Source organism: Ascaphus truei, chromosome 11, assembly GCF_040206685.1.
Source record: "Ascaphus truei isolate aAscTru1 chromosome 11, aAscTru1.hap1, whole genome shotgun sequence".
NCBI lineage: Eukaryota > Metazoa > Chordata > Amphibia > Anura > Ascaphidae > Ascaphus > Ascaphus truei.
The window spans coordinates 47060462-47071082 of record NC_134493.1 but is presented as its reverse complement, the minus strand read 5'-3'; positions in this window follow the sequence as shown (position 1 = coordinate 47071082).

The window sequence follows — 10621 nt, the reverse complement described above, 5'->3', positions numbered from 1 at the left end:
CAGTCCCTCTCAAACACAATAAAGTACTGAAGAAAATCCAGCACACCCTAATAATAGATACAAAGTCTCAGTCTCAACCAATATGAAAATTTAATCAGTGCACAAATAAATCAAACAACTGACAACGCCACACTAGGAGAACAGATAACATATAGGTAGGGCCATACGTGGGATGTACAGGAGGATAAAGGATAAAGGAAAAGTAGGATGAGACAACGAAGGGAAGGTGAGGTGAATGGTTGTCCCATCCTACTTTTCCTTTATCCCTTATCCTCCTGTACATCCCACGTATGGCCCTACTTATCAGTTATCTGTTCTCCTAGTGTGGCGTTGTCAGTTGTTTGACTTATTTGTGCACTGATTAAATTTTCATATTGGTTGAACCTGTGACTTTGTATCTATTATTAGGGTGTGCTGGATTTTCTTCAGTATCTTACTTAAATTAGCCAAGTTCTTGAAAATAATATCCATAAGCACATTTATATATTTTTTAAATATGTGTGTTTGTTATTACCTTTTTCATTATTTGGGAGAATAATTACTCTCTGCTCAGTAACTGGGATATGAACATTTTCACGGTCTATGGAATTTAATACATTTCTATAAAAAGTAGGGGTCAGTTAGCTGTACAGATCTGCATAATATTTTTATTTTTGTATGAATCATTTGCATTTTTAACTATTCTTAATAATTTATAACATGAGGTCTTGAGGTTAATAATATCAGCACTCAAGTTTTATGACCTTTTAATTTTAATTTCTAAGGAACAATCAACCACACAATCCAAGAGACAGAAGATAATGACATATTAATAATGTATTAATATTATGCTAAACGGTTTCCTTACAGATGCACGTAAAAGGATCTTATTCACAGGATCACAAAATCCTCATAACTGTGCAAATCGTGGTGTTAGAAGCCAGTAAAAAAAAAATATTGCATAAAGACTCTTATTTCAATTAAGAATAAGCTCTCAGACAGTCACTGGAGTTAAACTGATGTAGTCTTAAGATTGGGCTCTTGGGCGGATTGGTTTTAACAGTTCAGGGAAAAGTCAATTAGAATCAACCATGGGAAAGCAAAGTAAACATTGGACACAAGGCAATAACCCCATAAATATTCCCATTAAGTGTTCCTGGGGACCTACAGCGTCAGTGATGACGAGATAATTTTACAATGTTCTGGGGAAGTAGCCACACACTTTTGGACTCATTACAAGGAGCTGGAGCATCAAGTCATTCTGAGCGTTCTGTTTTGGTGGAGGTGCTGAAAGGTTTGATTGTAGACTTGATCAAAGATGTGCCCACATAATATTTAGATTTTATTAAACTATAAGGAATATTGAGTATTTGTTGTTCACAATACCACACTGAACATTCACTGCTGCATATCCTGTTTATATTTCTCATTTGGGTGCCCATATGTTCTGTATGCTAGGACATTATTATTATTATTATTATTATTATTATTATTATTATTATTATTATAGAGTTGGACTCTGTATCTATTCACATTATAATATATTTATCTACTGTCCAATTTCTGAGCTTGAAAACTCAGTAAATTCAACACTGCACTGTAATTGTAAGTGTTGGAATAATCCAATTTGAGTATGAGAAAAAGAATTACTATCCAAAGATACTCTGAGTGATATAAATGATTTTGCTGGTGTCAATGTGCAATTAGTGTAAATGAGCAAAACGCATGTTATCACAGTCCAAATGACCCCATCAACAACAATCTTTTCTTAGCATTTTCAAGTTGGGTTTTGGGATGTGGCTTAAATCTTCCTCCAATCAGCATATATTGTTTCCAGAGAACGTGGACTAATTACTCTTGTCAAAGTAATTCATGCTAGACACCAACATCAGTGACTGATTGATACATACATGCATACATACACATACAGTGGTGTGAAAAATAAAGTACACCCTCTTTGAATTCCATGGTTTTACATATCAGGACATAATAACAATCACCTGTTCCTTAGCAGGTCTAAAAATTCGGTAAATACAACCTCAGATGAACAAAAACACATGACATATTAAACTGTGTCATGATTTATTTAACAAAAATAAAGCCAAAATGGAGAAGCTATGTGTGAAAAACTAAGTACACCCTTACTGCTTCCATAGGAATTAAGATGCTAAGTAGCAGACAGGTGCTGCTAATCAAATGCCCTTGATTAATTGATCATCAGCAAGTGTGACCACCTCTATAAAAGCCAAAGTTTTAGCAGTTTGCTGGTCTGGAGCATTCAGATGTGTGTTAACACAATGCCAATGAGGAAAGACATCAGCAATGATCTTAGATAAGCAATTGTTGCTGCCCATCAATCTGGGAAGGGTTATAAGGCCATTTCCAAACAATTTAAAGTTCATCATTCTACAGTGAGAAAGATTATTTAAAAGTGGAAAACATTCAAGATAGTTGCCAATCTTCCCAGGAGTGGACGTCCCAGCAAATTCACCCCAAGGTCAGACCGTGCAATGCACAGAGAAATTGCAAAAAAACAAGAGTTACATCTCAGACTCTGGACAAAAATATTGAGTGCGCAGCTACTATTATCTACTGTGTAATTAACCCAATAAAACACCACCTGGTGAAGTGAATAAACAAATAAATATGCAACCTCTATAGAACTGGCGTCTGCAGCTGAAGTAATAAGGGTAGAGGAACCCCTAAAGCAACTGAAAAAAAAGAACAAAAGCGCAAACGCACATAGTGAAGTATGCAAAGTAAATATATATATTTTAGGGTAAGATATCTGCGTACATCAGATTAAAATGTTACCAGCAATTCATGTACATAGACATGGGTGATTAGAAGTAGTGCAGCTGCCTCCAACCATCTGGGGATTTTCTTTACTGCATCAAGGCACACCCCCGCAGCTGAAGAAAAGCCTCCGTTTGCGTCCGTCTTTGGGTTGAAGGAGTCTTTAGTAGGACTTTGCTTGAGGGAGGCTTCGTTCTGCTCTCCCAGGCTCCTTGCCCGGCGCCAACAGCGATGGAGGTTAGCAGCTTCTCGGGCAAGCTGTTACCTCAAGTGTCCCGTATTTCCTGTGCGTACGGCCGCAAAGTGAGGACGGCCGTAAAGTGTGGATGATTTACCGCACTGTTCACAATCGCGGGTAAATGTCTAGGAGAATCGGCTCCACGTAGTAACAGAAGAGTCAGCTAGCACACAGATCAATAATAAAAAGTGATAATTCGGGCTAAAATTTATCCAACGAATGAAGAAGCTTGCGCTTCGAAACGCGTTGGATAAATTTTAGCCCGAATTATCACTTTTTATTATTGATCTGTGTGCTAGCTGACTCTTCTGTTACTACGTGGAGCCGATTCTCCTAGACATTTACCCGCGATTGTGAACAGTGCGGTAAAACATCCACACTTTACGGCCGTCCTCACTTTGCGGCCGTACGCACAGGAAATACGGGACACTTGAGGTAACAGCTTGCCCGAGAAGCTGCTAACCTCCATCGCTGTTGGCGCCGGGCAAGGAGCCTGGGAGAGCAGAACGAATCCTCCCTCAAGCAAAGTCCTACTAAAGACTCCTTCAACCCAAAGACGGACGCAAACGGAGGCTTTTCTTCAGCTGTGGGGGTGTGCCTTGATGCAGTAAAGAAAATCCCCAGATGGTTGGCGGCAGCTGCACTACTTCTAATCACCCATGTCTATGTACATGAATTGCTGGTAACATTTTAATCTGATGTACGCAGATATCTTACCCTAAAATATATATATATTTACTTTGCATACTTCACTATGTGCGTTTGCGCTTTTGTTCTTTCTTTTTTTTCAGTCACATCTCAGACTCTGCAGGCCTCAGTTAGCATGTTAAATGTTAAAGTTCATGACAGTACAATTAGAAAAAGACTGAACAAGTATGGTTTGTTTGGAAGGGTTGCCAGGAGAAAGCCTCCTCTCTAAAAAGAACATGGCAGCACGGCTTAGGTTTGCAAAGTTGCATCTGAACAAACCACAAGACTTATCTAACAATTTCCTTTGGACAGACGAGACCAAAGTGGAGATGTTTGGCCATAATGCCCAGCGCCACATTTGGCGAAAACCAAATACAGCAAATCAGCACAAACACCTCATACCAACTGTCAAGCACGGTGGTGGAGGGGTGATGATTTGGGCTTGTTTTGCAGCCACAGGACCTAGGAACCTTGAAGTCATTGAGTCGACCATGAACTCCTCTGTATACCAAAGTATTCTAGAGTCAAATGTGAGGCCATCTGTCCGACGGCTAAAGCTTGGCTGAAATTGGGTCATGCACCAGGGCAATGAGACCATTGTGTGTTATGTGGGCAGTATAGCCTGTTCATCAGACATTGGGCAAAAATTGCTCTTTTGACTGTGTACCTCTTCTCCTTCTGGCTGTTTTTTGCACCAAAGGAGACGCAGGAAAACATGAGCTGGCATGAGAGATTCATGGAAGAGTGTATGCGAGAAAAGGAAATCAAGTGAAACTTACTGATAGAATGAGAACGTTTTATGCCCCAGAAACATTAGCAGTGCAAATTTAATTGGCCTTCATTTTTGTTATTGAATGAATTGTAAGTTAATGATCAAGGGACATTTTTAACATTTTGCTTTTGAAAATCATCAAAACAAAAATCTGATGGGTGACTTTAATCTTTTATCTGAAGTCAGAACACAACACTTTATTATTCAATTGAAATGCAAGGAAAGTGTCTAATCTATGCGAAATGTTGTATGGCCAACTTTATAACAGCATATGCTTTATAATAAGACAAGATACCCACCTCAAGGCCCTTTGCTTCAGTCTTATCAGTAGCTTTTTATTTATTTTATTTATCAAATGTTTTACCAGGAAGTGATACATTGAGAAGGGCCTCTCGTTTTCAAGTATGGGGGAGTTTTTTTGTACTCCCAGGTTAGGGTCAGCGGTGCACAGCAACTCAGACAGGAAAAATAGACCTCGGCACATCAACAAAAAAAAAGTTCAACCCGATTTATTAGTGAAGGTGACATCAGGGATGGGTGGGCAAAAAGTAACTCTGACGCATCTCGCGCTTTTTGGGCGCTTTTTCAATGAGTGGGGGAGTGCAGTTACTTATTGAGTGCACCCCAATAGGACAATGCCATGAAAAGATTAATTACAAGAAATAAAGACATCTTATTTGAATGAGTTTCAATTTATATGGGGGGGTGGGGAAGTTGTAATGGAAAGCATTCACAGAGAGCCTTCTCTTAAAGAACATGCTCCCACACAATACCTATTATACTTGGATTTCAGTGGCAAATGAGTGCTGATGTGGCTTCCTGTTTTACATGTCGTTATAATTGTAGCACTATAAAGTGTCAAGTCGCATCTCATTTGTGGTGCCTGAAACGCATAGAAATAAAATGACCTGCCCATGGCCAGAAGAATAGGATATTTGCACTAAAATCACGGTTTCTCAATTCAAAAGCTGTGATCAATACTAGGGATGTTTGCGAGCCTTTCGCTCAAGTTTAGTGAATTTTGGACTTTCCTTTGCTGGTAAACATTTTCAATGTTAGCAAATATTCAACTGGATTGTTTTGGATAGAAATGCAGCCATTATTGGGTGTTGGAGAAAGAGAAAACCCATTAAACATAATTTGCGAACTCACCTTATATAACACTAACACTGGTTCTACTATTAACTCTAACTAATTCTTAGTTGCCATCCTAATCCACAGCTGCATTCAATCTGAACCCCTTCAGTGTACATCTGCATTGCCCCAAAGGTGGGCGCCTTATGGGGTTCCCCAAGAGCTGCTCCCCTCTGCACCAAATCAGTGTGCTAAGGGTTAACTTATGCTTTTGCTTGTACTATGTGGAACATAAACTCCACCCACTGGAATGTTAAAGAGCCAGGAAGACAAAGTACTTTGAATCGACAGCTGCATTCAGTCTGAACCCATTCAGTCTACATCTGCATCACCCCAAAGGCAGACAACCTTTGGTGCAGCTTAAGGGTGTGAGCTGTTTGCTGCCATTCGCTGATATTTGGTGATTTTAAAGCTTTTCTATTTCAATCTAAAACACACAAGCCCTTTAATCCCCTATACCCAATTGTCCAACTCTATCTGTCCATGAAATGTCTGTGAAGTGACTGTATAACCTCTGTTCTTTTAATGTAACCATGTATTGGAATAACTCTGTTTGTTCTCGCGACATACTTGAAAACGAGAGGCAGCTCTCAATGTATTACTTCCTGGTAACAGAAATACATCATTTATTATTTTACCTTTAAGAGAGATACATTTATTATTCAGAATACATGCATTACAATTTATCTGTATCCTTAAGTTAAGTTCCAGTAACTGTTATATTTAGGCCAGAAGCTGTATCTCTGTGTTTTGCCCACAAAACATTAGATTGTAAGTTCTTCAGGGAAGGAAGGAATTTCACTGGTACATTTCGTTATATGCCATTTACTTGGTACGTAACAAAAGAATCGTTTTAGTAATTGTTCAACACTAGTCAATGTTTCACACATACAGTATCACAGTTGACTTCCGTGCGATCGTGCCCTGATCGGCACTATCTCAATTTAATGAATAAGCCCCCATTGACACTTCAGCACCAAACTATCTTCTTCTCACCTCCTCCAATCTCTTTCCATCTGTCCACGTGACCTTTTTTTTATCCCTTAAGCCAGGGGTTCTCAACTCCAGTCCTCAAGCTCCCCAAACTGGCAAGGTTTCCAGGATATCCCCACTTCAGCATAGGTGGCTTAACCTAAGCCATCTAAGTCTAAGACTGAGTCTCTGAGCCAGCTGTGCTGAAGCAGGCCATGTGACTGCGTAATGCTAAAGACCCCAACAGTAGGATAAATGAATGAATGAATAACCAGATACTTGTAGGGGGGACCCCTTGATAGAAGACAGGTACTGGGTTGCAGTCCCGGATGGTAAGCTCACTAATAAGTGACGCTGTTGTTAACAATAACACCAGGAAGATTGAGCATAATAACACCCTATAACGTACCAATTGTCTAAATAAAGTCCTGAACAGGAAAACATGTAGCAAGCGATTGACTCACTCTGAGTTCTGCACAGTCCATGCGATCCAAAGGTGAGGGGTCCCCAGGTGTGCTTCCGTCCAAGGGGTAGGCTAGTAGAGAAGGAGAAAAACTGGAAGAGCACTACTGTAGGTATCAAAAAAGTAGAAAGGAGGGTGCGTGTCCCATAAAAAGATTATTTATTGGTCATGGAAAAACAGGGCAATGGAGAGCCCTGTTTTTCCATGACCAATAAATAATCTTTTTATGGGATACGCACCCTCCTTTCTACTTTCTTGATACCTACAGTAGTGCTGAAGCAGGGACTGATTGAGCCACCTGTGCTGAAGCTTGAGGACTGGAGTTGAGTACCCCTGCCTTAAGCCCTGGCTGCTCTTTCTTATTTCAAGGTACTGTACTTAACAAAAAGAGAAACAGTAGAAAGTCTGCAAATTCCAGCAATGAAAGAATCAAGTCCTATTAAAAGAACAGTACAAATGATCAAATTGCATAACATATAGTAGTTAATTTGTCAAAATGAAAATGAGACATCTATAGCGTATTCAACATCCTGACAGATATTACTTTGGCTGATAAACACCTGCGTAGAACCTAGCGTGACATAGTGTTAATACTACAATACTGAGTTCTAATTCACTCGCTCGGCCGTTTAAGAAAACATTCAAGACATGGAACGTAACTATTAATGTGTGTGGGGTGTCCTACTTCCCTGAACAACTACCCTATTTCATGTAGTTCAGAGCATGCCTTTTTATAAGATCCGCACTTATTTAAATCCACCTGCACCTTACACTTCCATTATTATACAATTATGTTACAGAAGCCAAATCCATTAAGGCATACTTAGCTTTCCCCTTTCCTGGGTTTATAAAATGAGTGGCAGTTATAATTAACAAAGAACTGTAATAATGTTACAAATGCAACCCACCTTATGTCTAACTTGTTCTTGCACCTGTTTGGATTTCCGATTGACAGTCCTATGTGTTTGCTGTTTTGTGTGTGTACAGTATATACTGTATATAATATATATATCTATATATATATATATATATATATATATATATATATAGATATATATATTATTATTATTACATTCCCTTTACATTCAATGTATACTCTTCATTACCAATAAAGAGAAGCCCCTGCATTGGTAAGATGGAAATATAGCAGATGAGAGAATGTTTTTTTGTGGCAGCTAGTAATGCAGTTCACACTAGGGGGGAAACTTTGATGGGACAGCTGAGATGCCATCAAAACCCTGTGTTTCTAAATCTGACATGTTCAGTGAGCTTAAGGTCAAAGACTGACACATCTCTGTTCCAATAGGGAGATAGCGTCTCTTGAAAGGGACTTCCCTTTATTATAAAAGCAGCACACCCTGCAATTTCTGTCTCTTTCCTCATGGGACTTGCAGAGGAGAAGTTGCACCTCATTGTATGTATGTATGTATGCATGTATGTATGTATGTCTTTATTTATATAGCGCCATTAATATACATAGCGCTTTACAGCAGTAATACACGTGACAATCATATAAATAACAAATGATACAAATAACATGTAATGGGAATAAGTGCTTCAGACATAAAGTAACATTTAGGAAAATGAGTCCCTGCTCCGAAGAGCTTACACTCTAATTCACTTGCTTCTCACAAGTCATTCACTCTTGACAAGCAGGGCAGCCCCTGTAAAAGTCAGACCAGTTATCTGAGCCTATATTTTGTAGCTGCTGGTGAATAAGTTCTAATAAATTATAATATAGTCAGGTGAATAAGTTATCTCCTGATAACCTGTTGAACAGTAGATCATCTAAAGATGCGGGAGGAGAGGGGTCAGCGCAATATTATATTGGGATGTTTCAAACGTTGCGCCTATAACTGGTGCAGTTTTCATCTGTCTGCCAAATAAATCCTCCAGGTTTAGGTGATATTCGTCTCTGCTCCAAAGAGATCTGTGCTAAATGTAAGTAGTAGCATTTCCAAGATTCTAACATACTGCTCCCAAATTGAAACAGATGCAAAACATTTGCTCTGTGTTTGACGCAAATTGCACCATTGTTTATACATACTGTAACCCCCTACAGTATTTAAGTAAAGCCCGAGTTCCAATCCTTCTAGGATAGGACACACTCAGACAGGTACGCATGAGTTATACAGTATGTTGCTGAACAGGTCATGTCCCAGAACATAGTGACAAATACAAGACTGCACTTAAAGATAAATAAACTGTATTAATACATTATGACAATGGAGCACTCCCCACAATAAGGGGACCGAGGGACAGTTGTGAGAGCTTCCGCCCCGTACCCGAGGTTCTGTCTCGGATACACTTGAGGCTCCAATCCACCACCCCTACGGAGCACCAGGAACAAGGGCAAAGCCTCTGTTTAGTTTGTTTAATTAGTTAGGGACACAGATGCTGGGCAGGAGTCTACATCACTCCAAAGCCCCTGATGAAGCCTTATTGTTATTATCAATAATTGTAATTGTCTTTCTTGACCTTTTCTTTTGTGTCAAATGGAAGGGAATATTTATGCATGTGCAGAAGCACCTAACTTTTGCCATTATACATACAGTAGATAAGGGTAAAAGGGGACGATAGACAGCACTCTGATAGTGTTAAATTTATGCAATTGCAGGGTGCACGGAACAAAAGGGGACCCTTATTCCCCTGTATAGTACTAACAAATCTACGTAAGTACCAGCACTCACTGTCTAATAGCTAAATGAGGTAAACAGTTGTAATGCAGAATAAACATTTAATAATAAAACGAACCAGAAATAAATCAAATGTGTTTGCAGAAACCAGTATCACAAATGGGCATGTCACAAAGTGAGAGGGGGGGGGGGGAAGGAAAAGGGGAAAAAACATGAAACACAAGGAATATACACAAAAAACGGAGAACGGCAAATATGCTAGGGGGGCGACTTTTCGAGGGACTACCTCTTCATCTGGCCCATTCCCCCTGGTCCAAAAGGTCCCAGAGGTACTTCCCTAAGCCTCCCTTCCCCTATAACGGGTCAAATCAGACACCCATGAAAATAGATAGCAAACATACAGTGTAGGCTAAATACAGCTAAACAGCTAATAGCAGGGCAGCAAGAATCCACTAAAGTCAATGCCAGTAGTTCAAGTACCACAAGAAACTGTGGGCAATGGCACAGTAAAGGCTGAACACAGCTTGCAAGAAAGCAGCTTGCAAAGAAGCACCAGGAGTCCACAACAGTCAATGAAAGGTTAATGGGAATAGCAAATGAAGACAGTAATCAAACCCTCTGTGCTCTACTCCACACGAGCACAAGGAGCAGAGCCACAGAGGGTTTGATTACTGTCTTCATTTGCTATTCCCATTAACCTTTCATTGACTGTTGTGGACTCCTGGTGCTTCTTTGCAAGCTGTGTTCAGCCTTTACTGTACTATTGCCCACAGTTTCTTGTGGTACTTGAACTACTGGCATTGACTTTAGTGGATTCTTGCTGCCCTGCTATTAGCTGTTTAGCTGTATTTAGCCTACACTGTATGTTTGCTATCTATTTTCAGGGGTGTCTGATTTGACCAGTTATAGGGGAAGGGAGGCTTAGGGAAGTACCTCTGGGA